The 22,758-nt window shown below is 41.5% G+C and overlaps 1 protein-coding gene and 1 long non-coding RNA gene across 4 annotated transcripts in view; one reads left to right on the forward strand and one right to left on the reverse strand.

Moving 5' to 3' along the window:
- Positions 1–4,673: 4,673 nt before the first annotated feature.
- Positions 4,674–6,604, reverse strand: LOC146889499 (uncharacterized). The gene is made up of 2 exons (XR_014999964.2): positions 6,256–6,604; positions 4,674–5,235 (listed from the first exon to the last, which is right to left on the reverse strand). It is a non-coding gene; the product is annotated as an uncharacterized LOC146889499 (long non-coding RNA).
- The window catches only part of Chrm2 (cholinergic receptor muscarinic 2), a 122,813-nt gene continuing 105,272 nt past the window's right edge, over positions 5,218–22,758 (forward strand). For 2 of the 3 annotated variants that reach the window (XM_085683851.2, XM_085683850.2), the window contains exons 1-2: positions 5,218–5,679; positions 5,915–6,062. The gene's annotated coding sequence lies outside the window, so the exon portion shown is untranslated. Of the gene's footprint in view, positions 5,680–5,766; positions 5,789–5,914; positions 6,063–22,758 lie in introns of those variants that run through there. The other variant, XM_085683852.2, reaches the window with a different exon arrangement.

The following is a 22,758-nucleotide window of genomic DNA, read 5'->3' on the forward strand; positions in this document are numbered from 1 at the left end:
TTTAAAAGTTAATAAACGAAAGAGTCATATAGAGGAGACAAGACATAAAGCCTAAAGCCCATCACCTTGGGTGAAGGGTCTGCAGAAACACCTTCCTAGCATTGACTCCATCACTACTACGTCACTGGAGACTAGACCGCAGGACTCAGAGTGGGGTTTCGCGTGTCCTCCCCGGCTGCTAGAATACATGGGCCCTACACTCTACTTCGCAAGCACTGACAGTGTCTCTAACTTTGGTTACTTCACTGGTGACTAACTGGAATATTTAAACATTCTTTCATCACCAGTAAGATCACACTTGTCCCAGGCTTCCAAATCATAGACACAGTATAAGTCAGCTAGATGTCAGTCCTAGAATCAGCTTCCTGGTGTACACAAACAGCATGGTTCCTTTCTTCATCCTCCATGTCCTACATCAAATATTTTATCCATGGTTCATAAGAGAAATATTTTCAGTTTTCCCTTAAGTTGTATCTAAAAGCTCTTGGCTATTTCATATAGTGGATATATAAGAAAAGAAGGATTGTCTTTTATTATTCTGTTGAACTACTACCAATACCTTAAATCCAGTTTTTGTGGAGATTCCATCAATGCGCAGACCAGCTCATTACACTGCCTAGCACTGTTGAAGCAAAGCACAATCAAGGTAGCCTGTTTGCTTGAGATTTGTTCAATAAGAAATGTTTTTCCACCAAGCCATAGACACGGTGTGTCCCATATCTGGCATCAATAACACAACAGTACATTGTGTCTGCTATGGAGTTCTCAGGGTAGGTGTTGAGTGGTAATCATTGAAGACTCACCGAAGACATTCAGTGATTACCAATACATGTGTAGTCAGCATCCATTTAAAATTAGCTCTCTTTATAAGGTAACGTTTGTCAATGAAGGAAGAACTTGTAGAGATGGAGCACACGCCCTGTACCTCGGGCTGCTTGATTTGCCTCTCTGGGGATTTATAGGATATTGCCCTTGAGAACTCCTATAAATGCTGTTCATAAGCCACAAATTCAGCCACCTTGTGGAATAAATGAGGAAGAAAGGACATGTTCAGCCTGTATCTTTTTTGGCACGGTAAATCAGGCCTTGCTTTAGCGGTTGCTTCCTCAGGCATCCTACTAGGAGAAGGAGCAGATCTGCATACGGTTATATTACTACTAGCCATCCTCAACTGCTTGATAGCTATCTCAGTCACTCTGGAGGGATAGAGAGTAAATCAAGTTTAGTGAGGAAGTTTTTGGGTGCTGCCATGGTCCTCCAATGAGTTTCTTTACCATGACTCAGCATCTCCAACTTTCCCATGGCTTGCTCAGGAAACTAGTCTGTTATTTGATCTGAGGAAATATATGAACTCCCATGAGTAAGAGATTAGTTGGTCCAAAATTCTATGGAAAGCGGGTTTCCCTATAGACTACATTGGTGTTAAGCCTCCCTGGAAGACTACTCTCTTCAGAGTTCAAATCATTCAAATTATTGGGGAGCCTCGTGTGCAACGCAAGAGCAGGCTCCCTTTGAACTTGCTGGAATCTTATCCCCACCTGAAATTCCAGCATCCAACTTAGACTTCAGAAAAAGAATTTTAAATTGTGTGTCAAAACTATGCTTGGAAACAGATGCAGTTGGCGCACCTCAGTCCCTGTCTTACGGGCTTCCCTCTCTAAGTGGGCCTTCAGCATTGTCTCCCAGTTGAAGAAGTGCATACAGACTAAACGCACTTCTAAGTAACCTTGCATCACACCTGTGAGCTTCCATCTGTGGACCTTACTGCTGACTTTTCAGCAGCTGCTTAGCATTTTGCAGTCATGGTGCCCCTCCTACCCCGCCGTTTCCTCCTTCTTAATATTCCCTGTTTGTAACAGAGCTCGGTATTTTAAATATTTTAGACTCAGCAGCAGTAAATGTTTTCAGGCTTTGGATAACACTTTCAAGGCTAAGACAGAGTGAGTTTAAAACATCTGTGATGCCAAACCTCAAGGAAAAGGAAAAGGGAAAAAAATAGCAGGGGCATTGTTTGTCAGCCTGTCGCTAAACATTGTCGCTCAGAATCAGTCCCGTTTGTGTTTGAAAACTTCTGTTGTGGGATATGCAGAAGAAAGGCTTAGGATTTTTCTGTGAGAAAAGGACATCATCTCTGCTAGCCGAAGAATAGAAGCTTTAAATTACTCTCTGGGAGGGTTTGTAGGAAAAATAAATAACTCTAGCAAGAATGGCATGTCTAGTGTAGGACTGTTATTAAGATTTTAAAACAACAGAGCGACTGAAAAGCCCATTTCAAGTGGTGGCTGACACTGGAGGACTCACTTCGAACCCAGAAATGTTATATTCCTAAATGAATCATGACAAAGAAAAGCTGCTCGGCTATGCATCCCAGGAATTGGGCTGCTTTTCCTGAACCTCCGGTTGCTAAGCCTCATGGTCCCTGTTCACCTCTTGGAACACTTTTGTGAGTGGGAGACTGAGGGAAACAGGATCTATTCTGGTTCGTTTTCCTGCCACAAGCAAAGCCTTCCCCTGTATTTTCTCAGATCACTGAAAATAGAAAAAGTGGGAAGGGGCAAAAAAGTAGGGCTGCCACACCAGGCGGGAAACCACTGGAGCTCAACTCCTCATCCTCTTAATTCACTTACAGTGACAGAGGGCCGATTTGTGCAGCTGATTACTGAAGCCCAGTTACTCTTGCACTGAAATCAACCAGGGGCAATAAAATATGAACCGCATCCCCAGGAGTGAGACTCAATCAGATCTCTTACTGGTGACCTTATTTATAGTCTTATTCAGAAGTGAACTTTGTCAAAGATTCAAAGTCATACCCTCCAGGCATTGGCGCTCCTCCCTGCATGTGTAAAACTATGGGTATAAGGAGGTAGGTAATGAAGTTTGACTTCACAAGTGGAAATTACTAATTTATTAGAGTGCTATGAGGTGGAAAATAGGCATGCAGATAAAGGAAAACCCACAGATGCATTCCACAAAGTCTTTAAAAAGTACTTTTGAAACTGTTCCACACCAAGAGTTACTAATAAATGCAAGGGCTATATTCCTGGGGTGAAAGAACACTGTTTTATCTCAAAAAGTGAACTTGCTTAAGAGATGAAAATCAAATTCTCAGAAGACACATGATTATTTCCTGTACAACAAGAAACTAGAAGAGGGGAAAAATAAGGACCCCAGGGCCAGTGTGGGGATGGATTATGTTTAAGATGCATCTAGCATCTCTCTGGTGGGTAGTTTCATTCGCTCTGCTGGCAATGCTCCCTGATAAACACTCTCAAAGAGGTCACAGGCATGACCCAGCAATCAGAATCCTTAAATCTTGACTGCCACCTTGCAGTCATAGCCAATTTGTCGTGTGCCAACAGTTCTGCTGAGGACTCTGCAGTGATTGATTCTTCTGTTCTATGTAACAAATCTAGAAGATATTGCTAAACCCATTTTACAGTCTAAAAAGTTGGCTTTCCGGGTAGTTAAATGATTTCTGCATACCACACAGTGAGAGGCAGAGATACAAGTAAACATGATGAAGTTGTTCACAGCGATGACTTTAGAGAAGGAAATGGGCACCATCGATGTTTGCTTACTGAAAGTGCTGGTTCTGTTTGCGGCTCCCCACAAAAGCCTGATGTGTTTGTGAACCTTTGCTGGCTATTGACTTCCCTTCTTGCAATAGGGAGAATCCTATCAGGAAGAAAACATGCATGGTGGGAAACAAAAACAGAACCAAAGTACTAATGAACAAATGTCTGGATTTTCTTCTTTGTTGCTGCTCAGGAATGTATCATTCCTTTTTTCCCCAGCTTCAGAGTGTGTGTGTGTGTGTGTGTGTGTGCAAGCATGCAAACATATCCATTAAAAAAACTCTCAGGTACATTATGACAATGTGGCTTTCTGAAGCCTTTTTAGAGGTAATGGCAGATGGAGTGATTGTGCACTGATTTTCAAGAGTACCCAACAGAGAAAATAATGAAAAAATTCAGATATTTACTGCCAGAAACCCAATGCTGATGGAGGTTGGGGGCAAGGATGAACTGAACAGCCTTTCTCAAACAAGACTCTTGGTGGTATGCCTGTATGGGCACCGAGAGCAGAAACATCGCATTGCTGCTCTTTATACCAGGGTAGCTTTGATCAAGCAAAATTAAATTTGTGTCAGGGCCTGCTCAGACACAGCAATAGGATTTTCATTTATCAGTGAATTTATATTAGAGTATAATTCATCGTCTTAATGGTGAACCTGTGTATAAGAGCTCCATGTTCATGTTTCTTCTCAAAGATGAAAAACTTAGAGAGAAAAGGAACTGTGGCTTCCTTATTCTGCGTGCCCTTTAACACCCCACAAAGGCCAGGGCAACAAGACTGAGCTGCAGTTCACTGGGCATATTAAATAGGAATTTCTCTGTCTCAGTTATCAAAAAGCAGACGTGTCCCATTCTTTGTCATTTAGTTTAAGGTCTCAGCTGTTTCTTCTTTAATTCTATTTGGAAATCATGTAACATCATATTTATGTAACACATATTCATGCCATCATATGCAGTATAGATTATCAAAAGTAAATATTGTCTTCAACTACGCATCAAACAGGGTCCATGCTTTAAAGTTCTGGGTAAATTTTTGGAAGGAATTAAAATAAATTAATTAAATAATTAAAATAAAGTAAACCAAAAATTAGTCCATGCTCTAAACACAGGAAGTTCATACCTTTTATTTTCTCAGAGACATCTACCCCCCCCCAAAAAAAAACTTCACAAGCACTCTATAGCCTACTACTGCCCATTAATAGGCAGAAAACATATGCACTGGCCTGTGTATTAAAAAAAAAAGCAAAGACAGATAAATAAACATCTATTTCTCCCTAATACATTACTCAACATCAAAGAAATAAACAAGCTGAACAGTTCGCCCTGACTGTAAAGTATGCTGCGTTTATTCTAGCATTTCCCCACCTGGAAACACCCGGGGCTTGTGTCTTCTGCAATCAACAAGCCTTCTTCCCAACGTGCCCTGTCACCTTTGTAGCAACCGGGCACTTGCTGGCATAGGATCTAGGGGTGGTGGTGGTGGTGATTGCAAAGGTTGTGGTGTAGAAAATGCAGACGGAGAGCTGGGCTCTGGGGACACGGACATGGAGAGATGCAGAAAAGAGCCGGGAGAGAAAGCTGTCATATGTGCTCGCAAGAACCGCCAAATCAGAGCGCAGAGAAGATTTCATTGGAGGAGCCCCTTCAACGGCAACTAATCCTGTCAGATCGAAAGAAAATTGTAAATGTTCTCTCCAGAAACTGTCCGCCCATTGCAGCTAATCGAACACAAACGCACAAATAGAGACACCACTCTCGCTCTCTTGCTACACACAGCGGGTGAGGGCGCAGAGACCCATTCTGGAGAGGAGGCACGCGGGAGCACACACACACACACACACACACACACACACACACACACACACACACACACACTTGCTCGCACACACGCACACGCCAGCCTGCGGGCTTGGCCAGAGCCCTGAAGTCGCAGATCCTACTAGGAAATCGCCAGAGGCGCTGGGAGAAGTGGAAGAGCGCAGCTCACAGACTCTAATTACTACTTCCCCGACACTCGGGTGAAGAAATGAAGCCCGCCCTGCTCTTCGTCATATCCAGGTCTCCTTTCTGTTTCGGTGTCCACAGTCATCTCCCTGAAAGTCAGGTTTGAAAGTCTTATTTGTCTATCTTTAGGGGGGTGTGATGTTCAAGGTGGCGCGCAGAGGCAAATTAACTCCAGTCTGAACAGCCCTTTGGGTCCCAGTCTGGCCAAGGTGCAGGACCGATGTGAGGTGCCCCACAGCTATCCGGGAGCCTGGGGGTCTGCAGTCTCCCCGCTTCTTCGTCCCACCCGTCTAAGAGCCACGGCGACAACTAATCTTTCGCTTTTCTCTTGCAAGATCCAGGGAGAAGGAGAGCGGGTGGCCAGCTGCGGACTCTAAGCTGTGCAGCTCGCGCCGGAGCGGGTCCAACTTGAGCCCGCCAAAGGCTCCTCGCTCCGGCCAGTCTCCACCAGATCGCAGCCCCGGGCGACTCAGTCAGCTACAGGTAAAGACAATGCCACACCGCCGGGTTCTTTGATTGCCCACACCAAGGGCCCTGGTACCTTGCAGTTCCTCCCAATCACCCGACTCTGGCCCCAGAGGGGCTGGGTCTGGAAGAATTGTTTGGTGGTCCCCCGCACTTGTCGGTTTTCTAAAGGAAACTTTAGCATCTGGGGCTTGCAGGAGGGGACGCGTACCTTGTCAGGTCTGAAAGGGGGGCACAGCTGGGACAGGGGAACCATTGAGGTCGCCAAGTCCAGGGGAAGGTGACGGAAGCTGCCTGTGAGTGGCGCTACCTTAGCATATCTGGGTCTTTGAGCTTGACATCCGACTCTTCTCCTCTACACCCGCTCCCCACTCCCCAAGATGCTGCTTTGGAAAAGGCAACCAGAGCTCAGTCTCTCTGGCCTCTCAGTCCCCTTAGCTCTGTGCCCCTAGAGCGCACTGCGTTTAGGGAGGAGGCTGCTCTGGTTCCCACTCCACACTGTCCTCTGACTCCGCCTTGGGAGAGAGCCTTCACTGAGAGAGACAGGTTTGCGCTGCGGTCGGTCCCTGGCAAAAGGGCAGGGAGAATAAGGTTCTAGGGAAAGGTCCAGAAGGGATAGGGGAGTCCTCTGCAAGCCAGTTCTCCTCCTCACAAGGTTGATTGTCCACTGTGGCTGAGGAAAGGGGCCCCAGTTCAGAGCTGGTGGGGGTCTCAGAGTCTGAGGGACCTTGGCCACTCAACTCATGGTGGGTACTGGACCACTCTGCAGGGCGTAGATAGGGGGACATTGTGCCGCAAATGACCTTTGCTGTTGGCACCCGCGGAGCTGGGCTATCACCACTAACTTGTGGCTCTGGGAGCCTGTGAGGTGTGGTCCAAACCCAGTGGCAGACAGAAAACACAGGAATTCCACCTTGCACTCCACCCTTCCATGTCCCTGGAGTGTCACTAGCTGAGTAGGAGGGGAGGCTTGCATTTCAGAGCGTTCCAAGGGTAAGAATTCGCCCAAATTGTTGACACCTACGGGGGTGAGGGGGCACAGTCTGCCTCTGTTCTCCGACATAGACATCACATGCATCCCCCCTTTGTATCTCTGCCCTTCTGCTCCCTCGAGGCTCTTTCGAGCCACAAAATAGTTCAAGAGAGGGTCGACCGGTCTTTCAGCCCCTTTCTGTGATGCAGACTCAGGAGCTTGTGTGCATATACCCGCGGAGAGAAGCGCTCGCTGCCAAGAGGCGGGAGGAGGGCAGAAAAATGGAAGTAAACGCTTAAGGCAAGTAGAAATGCCGCTGACACATCACCCAGGCTGCCCTCTCTTGTCCTTGTGTCACGTCACGGTCCCTATGCGTCTGTTCCTACAACCTTACTGCTCCAAATCTTCCCGTGGGGTGGGGGTAGGGAGAAAGGGAGCCCCGGTTAAATCTTTTCCCCTTGCCTCTATGCTCGAGGTTCACAATCTCCCACGCTGACCTTACGTTCCTCTCTACTTTTTTTTTTGTCTAGTTTTGCTTTCCTTGCTCTTTCTTTTGCGCTGAGTGGTGGTGGGTATATGGAAATCTTATGGTGTTCAGTCCCTCCAGTCGCAAGCAGCCAGCGCGACACAAACCCACATTCCAATGCTCAGCCACGCAGGTTTTAGAGCTCTAGTGCCCAACCACCGTTGGGCATTCCCCCCAGCATCTGCAGCCTTGGCCATCTTTGCTGAGGCTTCTGCCTTGGTCCAGCTAAGTGGCAAGGGGAGTTGTGACCACTCCCTGGAAAAATCCTAGGGCAATCAGACAGATCTTGGCAATTTGATGTGTGTGTGTGTGTGTGTGTGTGTGTGTGTGTGTGTGTGTGTGGTAGGGAAGCTGTGCTGGGGTAGTTGAGAAAGGTGAGCACTTCTGAGGTGTGGTGGGAGGCAGTTTTCCTGTTCCAATACTGGGTTCCTTGCCCCAGAACAACTAGTTGCAGATTTTTTTTCTAACCTGTGCAGAATAAATAGTCTGATAGCAGAGTGTCAGAGTAGATCTGCCCCATCCTGTCCTTCTCTTCCTTGCAACTGGTCCATTCCTGTATTCAGTTTTCCCTCCAAGCATCAGCTGAGCTCCTAAACTCCAGGTTAACCGACTCTGGGTTGTGGGGTTAAGGCTTTCATAACATTTCTGCAATTAGGTGCAGAAGCACAAGCTGCCTTGATAAGCATATGGGTGGATGGATATTCATGTTTTCATTGCTGACCAATAACGGGGAGGTGGATCCACTTAATAGAGAAACCCTTCACAGTCCCTGGGTCGTCTTGAAGAATATTGCAAAGACACTGATGATTGTAGATATGACCAGTCGATTTAGCCAACACACAGTTCCATTCTGAAAACTGTATTGGGTTGCAATATGAGACTGTGGTCAAATGAATGGAAGAAATTTGTGCCAACAATGTCGCAGCCTTGCCTTAGGAAACAGACGGAGAAAGTCACATTAAAGCCAGAAGAGTTCTGATTGTCATGCTGTTATTAATAATGTGTTGAGGTTTTGGCAATGCAATTGACAAATCCCTTCTTATCCATTCTCTAGATTTTCTGAGATGATATAGTATTGGCAAATACGTTCAAAAAATACAAAATAGACTCCTTAAAGACTAGGGGCCTCTGCCTAAGTTTGTCTATTGCTTGGGAGTTCGGTGAATATAGTGGAGTGTCCACTATAGTGGAAAGTTGAGTCGTAGGACCCAAAAGAAGAAGGCTGTCTGACAGATGTTTTGTCATCCTGTAAAAGGAGAAATGATGTGTGCTTATGTAAGTGTGCCCGAGGCTGCCTGGAGGGGAACTGGAGGAAGAAAATAAGTGGATTGCAATATCCCTATCATAGTTCAAGTGCATGAGAACCCAGAAAACATGTTTGAAGCCCTCAAATGACTTCAGAAGTAGCTGTGGAAGAAATATACAGTTAAAATATACTTGAAAATCTTCCTGCAATGAGCTCCCACAGGCAACCAATTTGTGTGTTGGGGGGTGAGTAAATTGTTTTCTTTAAAAAAAAATAACAGCTTTCTCTAAAAGTGACTTTATATTATTCTTTTCCCAAACAGCACCCCCACCACTGCCCCAGTCAGGCAATTGCACACATTCTTATAGGACGATTTCCTGATTCTTATCTAGAGTAGCCTGCCCTCAGGACCAAGGGTGGTGGAGGGCTTAAGCGTCTTTAGAAGAGGCTAGCCTGCTGTTTGGCAGAAGAAAATCGAAGGTGTGCCTGCTCAGGGGTCAAGGCAGAACAAGCTGTCTGATAAGAAGGTGTGTGTCTCCCAGGTCCACAGCAATGGATAAAGTAGAAGAAGGTGTAGAAGAATAAGAGAATTTAGAGCAGAATGCAGGAGAGGTGGAGAGGGGAGGGAAAAGGAAACATAAGGGCAGGGATCTCGGAACATGACCTTAATAGAAGGTGGTTCAGCATCCACTCCTGACGTGGTCTTGGTACCTCACTATGTGAAACAATGTTCCCAAGTATCTTCCTGTCTAAGTACCCAGAGACCTTTCTCCATCTGATCTTTGTATGTCTTTTATTTAACTTGTTTACTCGGTAAGATAAAAACTGACAAACAACAGAGTTCCTTTGAAGGACTGGTTTTCTTCATAAAAATTGCTTGCCCTGATACATTATTTTGGATGTCCATGCTGCTGTATTCCTCAAGGACTCATATGTCTTAAACCTTGTTAATGTCTCCCTTGTGGCTATTTACACCGTCTTTATCATTTGTTCCCACTCTGTTTCCTTAGGCTCATTGAGCAGATGTTTCAACCCCTTTCATTAGAGGCCAGTAGGCAAGTGTACTGTCTGCACGTCCTAGGTTCTGCTCGATTGTCTTCTTGTGTGATAATATGTATGTCATGTATGCATGCATGCTCCTCTGTGTGTATGATTCCAAGACAGACAGACAGACAGAGAGAGAGAGAGAGAGAGAGAGAGAGAGAGAGAGAGAGAGAGAGAGAGAGGTGGGAGGGTGTCAATCATGGGAAGCAGGTCATCTTTCCTTAGGCACTTTCAAACTTTAGGCTAAATTCCTGGCTACTTTCCTAAGCAGCTTACATGCATTATATTATCAGTTTTGCTACAAATCCTTACAATTTTAAATAGTGTCAAACTCATACCAAGAGCTTAATAAATCTTTTTTTGAATGAGTAAATATATGAGTTCCATTTTCTCACTGCAAAAATTCTAAAACATAGGTGCTATATTTCTTGATTTTACAGGAGTGGAAACCCACAATCACAGAGATCCAGTGATGATCCAAAATTAAAAAGCTAGTATGTTGCAAACCCAAGATGCCAATGCAGGCTGTTGAACTCTTGTGTTATCACTCTAATACTGTGCCAACTGACTGTGTACAGAGGCCTATCCTGTGGTTTGCCTGTGTTTGGGGAAACAGCATTGTGATATCAAGTTTTCAATCATATTCCCTCCACCCGTTTAATTCAACTCTGCCTTTTCTGATTAGATCCCCTATATCCCAGGAAAAAAAGAATAAGTGCCAACTAGATTCTTAGTTGGCATGACATGCTTATTCTACTTAGTTAGTTATTACCCCTGGTAGAAGAAAGCAAAGGCATTAAGATTGCCAGGCATCTCGCCAGGTGCCACATCCACTTCTCAGCTAAAAAGCAGAACAAAATAGAGTTCTAATGGCTTCCAGTTGAACTCATGGCAGGTAGATAAATAGAATCCCCCAAAGTGAAACATCTGAGTACTTCATGAGAACGTTCATAAGTCAGCGTCCATTCTAGCTGTCTCTTCCTTGTATTATGGTGAATGGATTGCTCTCTTCTATTTTTTTTTTCCTTTTTGACACTCAGGTTCTAAGTTTCAATGGTTTCTTTTAATTTCATTCAGACTTTATTATCGACTTCTGCTTTGCAAGGAATTGTGAGCTTGTGGACTGCTATCAGCTGAGGAGGAGAAAGAGGAGGAGGAGGAGGAGGAGGAGGAGGAGGAGGAGAAGGCTTGTAGCTTCTATGCTATCTATTCTTGTCTTACTTCATTTTCTTCTTCTCACATGCCCAAGTTCCTTTTATACTATGACCTAAATATACAATCATTTTAGCTGCTGCTGTTACCATGGTAATGTTTCATGGTAGATAAGGGTATACTATAAGAATTGGTTTCTGTCATTAGTAGTGGAGTTCTTTCTCCCCCCGAACCTTCTCCCTCTAGTCCAGCTTACTATGCCTAATAATGCCCTCTGGTGTTCAAAGGAGGGAAGCGCATTGGTTTGTTTATGAGTAGTTCATTGTTGCTTAAAGCTAAGGAGGCACTTTAAATTAAACCTGAAAACGGGCATAAGGTAAGATAAGGTTTAATTAATATAGTTTAAACAATGATACTATAAGAACACTTCTTGTTTCCTAAGTATGTTAAATGCTTTTTATTCTGTGGAGTTTTAGAAAGTTCCGGTTAAAGGAGGTAGACCCTTGTATGCTCAAGATAACTGTGAAATGTTCTTATGGGAGACAGAGAGCTAGCACTGAAGTATTTTTAGAGGAGAATCTAGTATGCTTTGGTATGTGGACGTATAAACGGGAAGTCTTCTGTCTTTAGAGTGGGGAGTGTTTCTCGCTGGAAATGTTACTCTTACTCTACAATGAGCACATTTTTATTAGTTGCTCATGACCCAACAAAATGATATGCTGAGGGCACATTTTCCTTCTTTCTTACTCAAATTCCTCATCTCCTTCTTCTTTAGTTGCAAGGCAGACCAGAGCCTTCTCTGCTGCTTCTCCGGAACCTCTCTCCAAATCTCCATTGGCAAAGGATTTTCAGACGTTTGTCATGATGTCTTGAACTGATCTTCCATTCTCAAGTCTCTCTAGTCTCTCTTTGCACAGCCAGTGTACCCTTTTTATAATGCAAACCACAACATGTCATTCTCTGTCCTTCATCACTGATGTAGTATGTCCTCCATCACTGATACATTGAGTCCTCCCACTGATACAGTGAGTCCTTCATCCCTGATTGAATGAGTTCTCCATAACTGATACAGTGTGTCCTCCATCACTGATACAGTGAGTCCTTCATCACTGATACAGTGAGTCCTTTATCATTGATGCAGTGAGTCCTTTATCGCTGATACAGTGAGTCCTCCATCACTGATACAATGAGTTCTTCCATCACTGATAATAGCTTTTTTTCCAACTGCATGTTTTCTTGCCATTTCTTCACCTCTAGTATGTAGAGACAGAACACACAGTAGCTTAGTATCCTGACCCAATCAGAGTAAATGCTGAATAAATATTAGCCAATATGTTCTTCCTCTTCATTTCTTTCTTCCTCTTCTCTTCTTCCCTTTCATTTATCACTGGAATTATTTTTATTGCAGTAAACAGTGACAAGTAACCAGTTTTTTTATTTATATTCAGAACTAATATAATATGTCATTGTTTGGTGTTTTATATTCATAATAATGTGTTTTAGAGGAGAAAATAATGTGTTATGATTTTAAAGCAATCCATGGATCTGAATAAGTGGTTTTCTTGAATATTGAACTAAATTATTTACAAAGTGAAGGAACTTGCAAATTTAGCTAATTTAATCTGGTACTTACCATGAAACAAGAATTATATCTCAGCATTTCAAATTAAGAACAATAGAAGAATAGTAGTCATATTTATTAGTGATGAAAAGCATGGATTTATAATATATTAGTAATAAGAAGCTTTGATTTTTATACTTAATCTTAGGCAAAAGGCTGAGAAGTGATGAGACAGGATTTTTTTAAATAGCTAACTGACTTTCTAACAAAATTTTTGCATAGATGTTTATAACTCCATGAATATTCATAGTTCCTTTCTATTTTATTGTATAAAATCTCCCTAGGCTACACACTAGTATAGGTTCAGATGTCTAGTATATGGAACAATTGTGCAAAAAAGTCAAGCATCTGTATGTTTAAGATAAATGAAAATGGATATTTAAAGTGTGATAGGGATGGTGTTCTGTTTTCTTTTGGCTCAGGAAGGCAGGGTTTCTGTTTTGAAGGCTAAGACGTTTGCCCTTGGGTGGTGACCTCTAGGCACACAGACACAGAAGTTTCCAGTAGTCGGCATGCATAGCTGGGGCTTGGGATGACAGGATTCTGAGAACTGGCTAAATCCCCACTCTCTTCTATGGATTTTTAGAGAGAGTAATCCATAGGTTGAATGCTTAGTATACTCTGTTCTTCTAGAAGGGATTATGAGCAAGCAGGCAACACTCCCAGAACGTAGATCTTTAACAAGCACCTCGTATGATCCCAAAGTGAACAAGAGTGAAGCACAATTTAATTTATAGTCAAAGGGTACTTTAAAACTTATTAGAGATTGAAAAGAAAAAGCAAACAGAATACGCAGCCCTGAAATGTGTCTATAGGAAAGTTTTGCCTCCTGTCAAGATCCCAACAGAGTGATCGGTCAGCGTGGTCTGAAACCTTTGATTTCCTGAGCGGATAGCAGTGTAAGGGAGGAATAGCAAGTCAGCCGTGGGTGGTGGTGCCTGTCTTCTGCACACCCGTTTACGTATGTGCAGTTACATCCCCATAGCTACATCCTTAGAGTTAGCTCTGGGCTGGGAAGGGCTGTGGACTTGGTTCCCTTTGTAAGCCTTGTTTCAGTTTCTTCCCCTTCTCACTGACGGCTTCTCAGGCCACAATATCCCTTCGGCTCCTAAGCTGTCCCGTGCTACCCTCTTTACAGGCCCTTGTCTAGGTTGTCACTGGAAAACAAATGAACAAGCAACTGCTCGTCTTTCTCTCCCAGCCTCTCAAGGAGGATTTAGTAAGAGCAAGGGGATTGTCTTCAGTGTTAACCATGGACATCTAGCGCTAACTGCTACAGGTACTCACCCACTGTGATGACCCCAAGGGGGCAGCCTTAGGGATGATCATTCCTGATGCTATCATTCACTCTTAGTCAAGAAGCTGGTTTCTGTGTTTTAACAAAGCAGATACGTTTTTCCTTACCAAAAATAAATAAATAAATAAACCAGCCTCTTATCTCCCGATCAATTAATTATTCAGGGTCTCTTTACTAGGGGTGAGTTAGATAGCTAAAGAATTACCTGAAGATTATTTTTTTCTACATTTCATAAACACTAAGCATGGAATAATTTGATTTGTAGAGGTAAAAAAATGCATTGTACTCACAATTCATGAACTAGATATTTCTGTACCTTTCTTGACTTTGTTTCAAGGGGAAGAGGCTTCTGCCTCAACCCACTTGAAATAAGTAGAATTTCCTTCTTGTCCCCTAATTCAATTCTTTGGACTGAAATATTTGGTTTCATTTTATCAAGAAGAATAAGAGTAGCCTCCAGGCCAAAGTATGCTTTCCAGATAGGTCCCTTGTTTACTGTGCTTTGTCCTCAAATTTACTTTTCCCCCAAACTCTGTCAATGAAGTTAGCAGCTATGTATTTATATGTAAACCTTAGTAGCATAGATCTCTTCTCCTGTATATTGAGTCCTGAGGGTGCTGAAGGAGGGGGCCATGGCTTAAATCCTGCAGTCACCAGGGGGTAGATACGAAGTTCTGGTGTAGTTTCCTTTTCAAATCACCGTGATTGTTTTCTGTAACTAAGTACTTATATATTATTGAATGTTTCTGATTTGTGAGCGAGACATTCCTCTGTGACAATGATAATGACCAGCTCCCCTCCCCCCCGCCACACACACCAAAGAAAGTAGAGCAAAACATGAAATAAGAATTCGTGTACCATGCTTCTACGAAACTCCACAACTTCTGCCATTGCTTTGGGTATATTGTTCCTATGCCTCAGGTCTACCCTTCGTAGTGCGTGCTTCTTGCATTTTCTTTATAAACGTAATAGGAACTGGGAATGTTTTTGACACTGAACAACTTGGCTTAAGTCTGAATCCGAGGCAATTTTCATCAACACTACAGCTAAGAGAAAACACGAACTCCAAAGTACTGCTTGCCTTGCTTTGCTGTGTAGCAGGAGCCTTTTAAAGGAGGCCATCCCATTTGAGAATTTGGCACCCGATAAAAACAGGGACCAAGAGAAAGAGAAGAAAAATGCAGAGGTAAGCCTCTCTTGCAATCATCGCTCAGGAAATTAACTTATAAAATAGATGGAGCTCTCATTACAGGGGTGAGTGCAAGGTGAGACTCAGAACCACTGTGTTGTCCAGTAGCCTGGAGGAGGCCAATTTGTCCCCTTCTTATCTGGAAGTGGTGGAGCATGAAAACCCTCTCAGGAGTCCTTTTGAGGCATGGAGGTGAGAGATATTTCTGAGAAATCTTTTGGATATAGAAGTTTTTAGGCATAAAATAGTTTGCGGCTATTTATCAAAGGTGTGTGGCATTTCTTTTGATTAGGGCAAAATCAAGCAGTGTGATGATGCTATTCTTTATTTCTGTCTATTTCATACAACTACTCCCACAGTCTTTCACTATAAAGCAATTGCTCTTATTTAATGTTGACTTCTGCATTGCATATACACAAACAAAAGGTCAAAGGAACTCATTGTTGGGAGGAGTAAAAAAAAAAATCCATAGACAAATTCTCTCCTTGTTTATGCATCCATTGTTAATTCTTAACTATTTATACACCCTAAGACTCTTGAGAATCATTACTGTCTATTGGCAAATGTTAATACTAGTAGTTTTTAGTACAATTAATTGAAATTTCACACTCTCGTCTTTACATACCAGTCAATATTTTTAAGTACTGACACCTCTAATCAAGGATTATCTTTCACAAGGAACTGCCAACAAGGCCCTAATTAATTAAAGTGATAATTGCTCCCCTTTCCCTTGCAGCTTGTTGGTTATATAACACATTCCGCAGGAAACTCACGGCTTCAGCCTTTCTCCTTAAATGCTGCCACTTCATGAAGATTCTTCAACTCTGCAAGGGGTTTTAATTTTAATTAATTTTATTTTTTAATAGTAAAGGAGGTCATATTTGTTCTCCAGTGAGCTTTCTTATGTAAACAAATAAAATGGCATCTTTCCATTGTTGGAGTGTCTGTGTTAAATCCCACGGCTTGTTTCCATAACAGAGAGAAGTTGTCAGACACCTCTCCTTTGATGTCTTGTTTAGTTTCTTTATCACAATGTATGGATCCATGGTCCTTTTCTCTTAGATCTATTTTCTGTTCCGAAAGGCTCTGCTAGTATATTTCTTCTACAACGGTGCATAAGGTTTATTAGGGTTTCAGGGTTGGTGTGGTACCGTGATTTTAGTAGACATGAGATCTAGATTATACTTCGCAATTGGCACTCCGATTGCTTTATTCCTTAATAGACATTACTCCTCCATCTTTGTTTTGGCGCTCCTTGGTACTTGCTTCAGAAACAATTGATGGTGACTCTAAATCCATGAGACAGTTTCCCTAAGTCCTCAGAATCCATGAAATCCCTGTACTATATTTTGGTTAGGTTTTCTAGAGGTGATAGAATCATATTTGTTTCTTTTTATTAACTTGCCACAATTTATTTCTTTCACTTGCAGCAAACACTTACTTAACGACATTTATAATGAATTACTATTCATCCCAAATCCATGTGGTCTTACTTTATGTTTCTAGTATAATTGAAACGAGACCAAAAACCAACAAGTCGGTCATCTAAAACTCCAATTGCTCTTCTCCCCTTACAGTGTCGAATCTTCTCGCTCCTTTAGCTTCATAGAATGACTCTATGCTTTGGAACAGTTCGAGTTCACGATCCTCGAGTGAAAAATATATAGTGCTCTCACAGATTTCCAACCCTGTGTGCCCAAGGGCTCTCCACACAGCAAACATCCTCTGGAGAGTGACAGCATTATCGTCTGACTGTGTCTATCGCTTGCATTAGACATCCTTCTTGGTGTTGCACTTGAACACATAGATAATGATGCACACGCACTGAGCTAATGCCATGATGTGTGCTTCCATTCCTATGAAAATCTGCCAAACGCTGTTCCCGACTGCTAACCATCACCCATTTGCTCTTCTTTCCATCCCCATGGTTTTGTCTTTTCCAGAACATCAAAACAGTGGGATCCTTTAATTGCTTCCTTTACCTAGCGGTAGGCATTCACCTTCCCTTCCAGCACATTTCGCTATTAGGCAGTCATTTGTTTTCAGACCTGAATAAGATTCTGCTGTACCAGGCCAGTTTTCTCTGGAATTTAAAGCTTTCCCCCTTGTCCCTTCAATAATGTTTTTTAGCTAAACATTATAGAAATATTCTCCTCTCACCATAAGTAATACATTATTTTATTCTTATGCTAGATTTTCTCTAATCTTTCATTTCTATACTCTTTAATTGTGGAACTTTCTAATAATAACCACAGATCTCATAGTGTAAATCTTATAATTCTGTGACTCTTTCTGTACGTAACTTATACCCATTTCGATGCTTAAAAAGAATCTGACACTGTTTCTTACCACTGTCTGCATTTTATTAACTATTTCTCCACTGTTATATTTTACAGGAGATGATATTAATAATTTAAACAAAAATATGTTTATCGGGTTGGGGCGGCTCTTCTGCTCCCTGGAGTCTAGCTAAGGAGCAGGGAGGAAAGGACATCACAGAGCTATGTCTTTTTTATTTCTCTTTATCAACTGATTTCCCAAGACTCAGCAGCCGTGATAATGCCATGGTTCAATAAAAAGGCTAAACACTTCATTGAAAGCTGCCTCTGTGAAAGACTTATGACCCCTAGAAAGACCATGAATTTGAATTTGGCTGATTGGTATACCCAGTTCTAGTTCAGAAGCAAGAGGAGTCCTAAGGGGTCATTTAGCATTTCTCTGGATCGTGCCCTTTTCTTTTGTCTCAGACTTTAGGCAGGTTGATGTAATCTGATACCTTGGTGTATTCAATCCAGCTAATGGACATGGGTTTTGTACCAGAGAACTAATGATATCCACTAACTTTAACTTGACTTTTAGCACCGCACTGGGCCGTACCCTTTATGCTACTTGAATTTGTATTCATGATACATGCAGGAAAAATTTCACTGATATTTTCTGGTTTTGTTTGAAGAAACCTACTGCATAAGGGCAGAAGTGATGTTTTTCCTTTCTTTTGAGAATCATTTTATTTTTTCCTTCTGCTCGTCAGTGAATCTAGTATCGGTCTCTAATCTTAGCACAGAGATAAACTCAATAAATATTATCCAATGATGATTTTGTACTTTAGTCTACCAAAAGTTCCAAGTATCCTACTAGCCAGGTATACATCTGTTGCTTGTCTAACTTTACCTATCTTCTGAAATAACACAGGAGACTCTGTAAAACTTCCCATTGGGAAAAGAATTCTCTCAGAATACATTTCCCACATTGGAAACCAACATCCATTCAAGCTTTGGCATAGGATTTCTTAGTCTGCCCTTGAAGGTGTATGATGGCATCATTTGTTTAAGCTTAATCGAGATTATATCTCAAACACATGAACCCGTAACAAGACAGAACTTCTCAGGGTTTGTATATTGCATTAAACATCACATGTATTTGAAACGGCACACATATCCCTACCGAACTAGGGATAGGTCTAATATCACTTTTTTCTTATTACTTGACTTTATCTAATGGATATATGAGCAAAAAAAAAATAAATAAACAGCAATCTTAATCATGTAACCATTTGTTGTGCTAGGTACTGTTAAAATTGGGGTGTTCATTTATTTGTGCTTGTATTTAATGAATAATTGATAAACATATTTTGTTTATGACACTGTGTTCATTCCACAGATAATTTCTCTGATCCGACCCCCAGACCTCCACTCTATCTTCATGTATCAACAGGGGAAGAAACTTAGTTAACTTAAATCCCCACTTCCAATCTATAATGGGAAACTTTGCATTTATCTGTATCAGTCTTTCTGTAACCTTCTGTAGCTGCAGAAGAGCTGTGCTGACTGGTAGGGATTCTCAGTAGACACTAGGAACTCAGAAAGAGAAGATTCAAGCATCTTTCTTTGACTTATGAGCCAGATAAGCCTCAGACAGAGTAAATTAGTGGTAAAAAGACAGCTGCTTCATATGTTTTTGTCAAAACTTACTTTTTTCCTCCAATTACATACATTCAGGAAATCAGTGGAGTGTTCATTATAATCAAATCTGATAAGTTTATTTCACAGTTAAACATATTTTTCCAAGAAGCCGTAGTGGATTTATAACTTATCTTCTGTGGTGTTTGAACCAAGCTTAGAGTCTGAACCTCCTGCACCCAACCCATTATCAATCCAACCCATTATCAATTAATGATATCAATATCATTAATATCAACAATATTAGCAATTATTGTTGCTCTAACTGCTTTCATGAAATATGATGCTATTTGATTTTTAATCTTAGACATCAGCTTCTTCTAAGGAAGCTCTTGCTCCATAAAAACCCCTTGTTTTACTTCCTTATTTGACTAGATCATATTATTCTTTTTCTTATTACTGTCTCCCTCTCCATAATAGCTTAGCAAGCATCCCATGATTTAAAAGCGCTAATTTTATTGGCAACACATGAGTTAATCAGTGGTTTCAAAACTTTAATGACAGATAAGAAACGATGCCAACCCCTCAGAACCTGTGTTGGTTATTACATTGTTGATCTCAGTCTTACTAAAAATCAACCCTAGGTCAATGAGCTGCTGCTCTAATCTTGATAGTAACTGCTTTCTTATTTTTTTTAAAGACTTTTTGTGAACATTAGTCACTTTTTTGTTGGCTTTTTTGTTCTGTTTTCTTGTTTTTAGAGGCAGGGTTTTTCTGTGTAACAGCCATGGCTGTCCTGGAACTCAGTTTGTAGACCAAACTGACCTTGAATTCACAGAGCTCCACCCGCCTCTGCTGCCCAAGTGCTGGGATTAAAGGCAGGCACCACACGCTCAGCTCCCACTATTTTATTCTTAACAGTCATACAAATAACTAAGGACATTTTTTTTTCTGGAGTACTTACTTACAATGCCTTGTGTAAGTCAATGCATATATAAAGATACAAACTTAAGCTTCTAACATCATATAATGGAAATGGAATTAGACATTGTACTGATGTTTATTCCCTAAGAATGTACAACTTCAGAAAGTAGGTGGTAACATGATAAATATCTAGTTTTGTTGTTCTTTGAGATCAGTCTTTTTTCTGTATAGCCTTGGCTGCACTGAAACTTGCTCTGTAGACCAGGCTGGCCATATACTCAGCGATCACCTGCCTCTGCCTCCCGAGTGCTGGGATTAAAGGTGTGTACACTCAGTCATAAAAGGCTAAATTCGCAATCAAAAAGATATATAAACTTTTAGTGAGACTACACCAAATTCCACTTCTTGCTTTCTCGTTTCATAAGGTCATCAGGAAACTCTGTTCTCATATGTATTGCTAAGTTTACAAAATTGTCCATGCAGGATCTTTAGAGTGAGCAAGAGATGAGTTGAAAAGTCACATTTTAGTGCTGTCTCTCCTCATTATGCCAAAGGATTTTCCTTGCCTTGAAGTTCCAAACCTGTACATGTAATCAGTTTGTCATAAATCTTTTTGAGAGAAAATGCCAGACATTTTATTATTTTTGTATTATTATTATTATTTGTCATTTTGCCTTGTTTTTATTAGGAGAAAGAGAGAGGAGACGTAACTAGTGGTGATCTGTGGAGCTGGTATTGTCTGGCACACTGAATGTCTCACGGACCTGAGCAATTCAAAAGGAAGTGCCAGAATGCGGTAGTCTCAGGCCACTGTCATTCTCAGTGGGAACGTGATGTGCTCCTGAAGAATGCTGGGAAGGCACTTGCAAAGCTATTTTAAGAGGCGTTTGGAACAGACAGAGGACAGAGCAGTGTAGGAGAGAGTGCCAGAGAGCCTGGTTTGTAAATACTGTATTCTCTTCAGGGGTTACTCAGTGGCAAAATCAAAAAAGGATGTCTTGCCAGGGAACAAAGGTGCTTATCTCCACCTCATGAAATTCCATCCTAAATAGAGTGTGCAAATTAAAATTGAAACGTTTCACCCAATGACAGGAATTCTGCTTGTGTTTGCTTGCTTTGTGTCTTTCTTATATGACTTATCCCAACTTCCAGGCTGGTGTTATTGGTTGGTACCGGGAATCCACTAGAGGACAGATGAGATGTTGTATTTGAAGAGGTTGGAAACTAATTTGCCTCCACTTCTTTAGAAAAAAATAGTTCGTTTATCTTCATTTGGGCCCAGAGGGAAAAGGGTTTGGACAAGAATGATCATTTTTCCTTGTTTGGATGTGCCTCCCCGACAATGGATCAGAAGAGAGGCAAATAAAGCCCCAGAGTTTGAGTTCTTGCTCAGTGAAAGCCCCAAGACGTCTAGAAAATTGGGACAGGCTGCCTATAAAGACAAGTAGGTCGTAGAAGTTCCCTTCGACTCCTCCTCTACCTCAAAAATGACCTAAATCTTGGAGGCAGCAAATGAATCCACACACAAACTGAAAGCTACCCACAAGTCATCTACCTGTACGCCAGAAAAATACCCATCTCTCATGTCAGTTTTTTGAAAGTTTGCTTTCTGTCTCCCTCCAGCATCCATTAATCTATTATAGAGAAGACAGATGCAGGCTCTCTGTATAGGATAGCGACTCTTAAACCAGAAATACTGATGACTCATTTGCTCTTCAACACATATTGCTAAAAAGAAAACTAGGTGCATCTGGATTCTTGGCTAGATAGCTAGCATGCATAGAGGGTTCATTGTAATTCTAATCCTTTCAGTGTGTCATAGGAGATAAGGTGAGAAAAGAGAAACCACAAAATACGGGTGTTAACACTGGAGAATTTAGGACTCCTGAAATCACAGAGGAGACAGCGATGAACTCATCTGAGGCTTGGTTTAATGGAGGACTAAAGGGCTAATGGGGTTTCAATGGCTTAAACAGAAGGAATAAGGATCTCTTAAAGAGTGTAGAACAGGTACCAAAGAATAAGGATAGTACACGCCAAGGTTGTGAAGAGTCAGCTAGCAGTCCCAAAGTTTACCTGATTCATTACCATGTGGGGAATCTATCACCAATTCTATGTCATTTGAACGTGTCATAGTAGGATCATAGGAAATTAGATAAATCATTGTGGAGGAGGTTAAATTAGTTAAATGGCATCATCTAGCTCATACCCAACACAGTGTGCTGTGCTAAGAAAGAGTGGACCCATGTAAACTTGAAATAACACTTCTCTATTTTTCTAGAATTTCCCCTTTCACATCCTCAAGTAGTCTGGGTATCAGATAAAACAGTAAGACAATTTCATTATTTATATTAAAGCAAGTCTAGCCAGTTACTGCAGAAAACAGAAAACTATCTCATTGTTTTTGTTTTGTCCTCATAGGTTCACAGATGCTTGTCACGTTATGAGTAATCTCTTGTTGAGTAAAACAAGGTGAGGGAAACATAATTCGTCCAAATCACCTTGCCTTAATGAGTGACTCCTACAACTCTTTTCCTCTTAAGCAGCTACTGAATTAGATAATTAATACAGGTTGGGTGATGAAACAAGTCTACCATTTTCTTTTGTGCTGAATGTCCTCTCTTTAAATGTTCTATTTGGGACCTAATTATGACTTGTATATATTTACTAAAAGAAGCATTTACAGTCTAAAATGAATTAGTATATCCACCATCTTAATTTGTCTTTTCTTTTTTTAAGAGTGTTAATAACAAACTGTGGAAATATAGAACTACTAATTTAGGGTTACTTGTCCCAGATGGGGTAACCTGACTGAGAACAGAGTGTGTTCAACTCTTATTCCA

This window comes from Myodes glareolus, chromosome 25, assembly GCF_982192425.1.
Source record: "Myodes glareolus chromosome 25, mMyoGla1.1, whole genome shotgun sequence".
NCBI lineage: Eukaryota > Metazoa > Chordata > Mammalia > Rodentia > Cricetidae > Myodes > Myodes glareolus.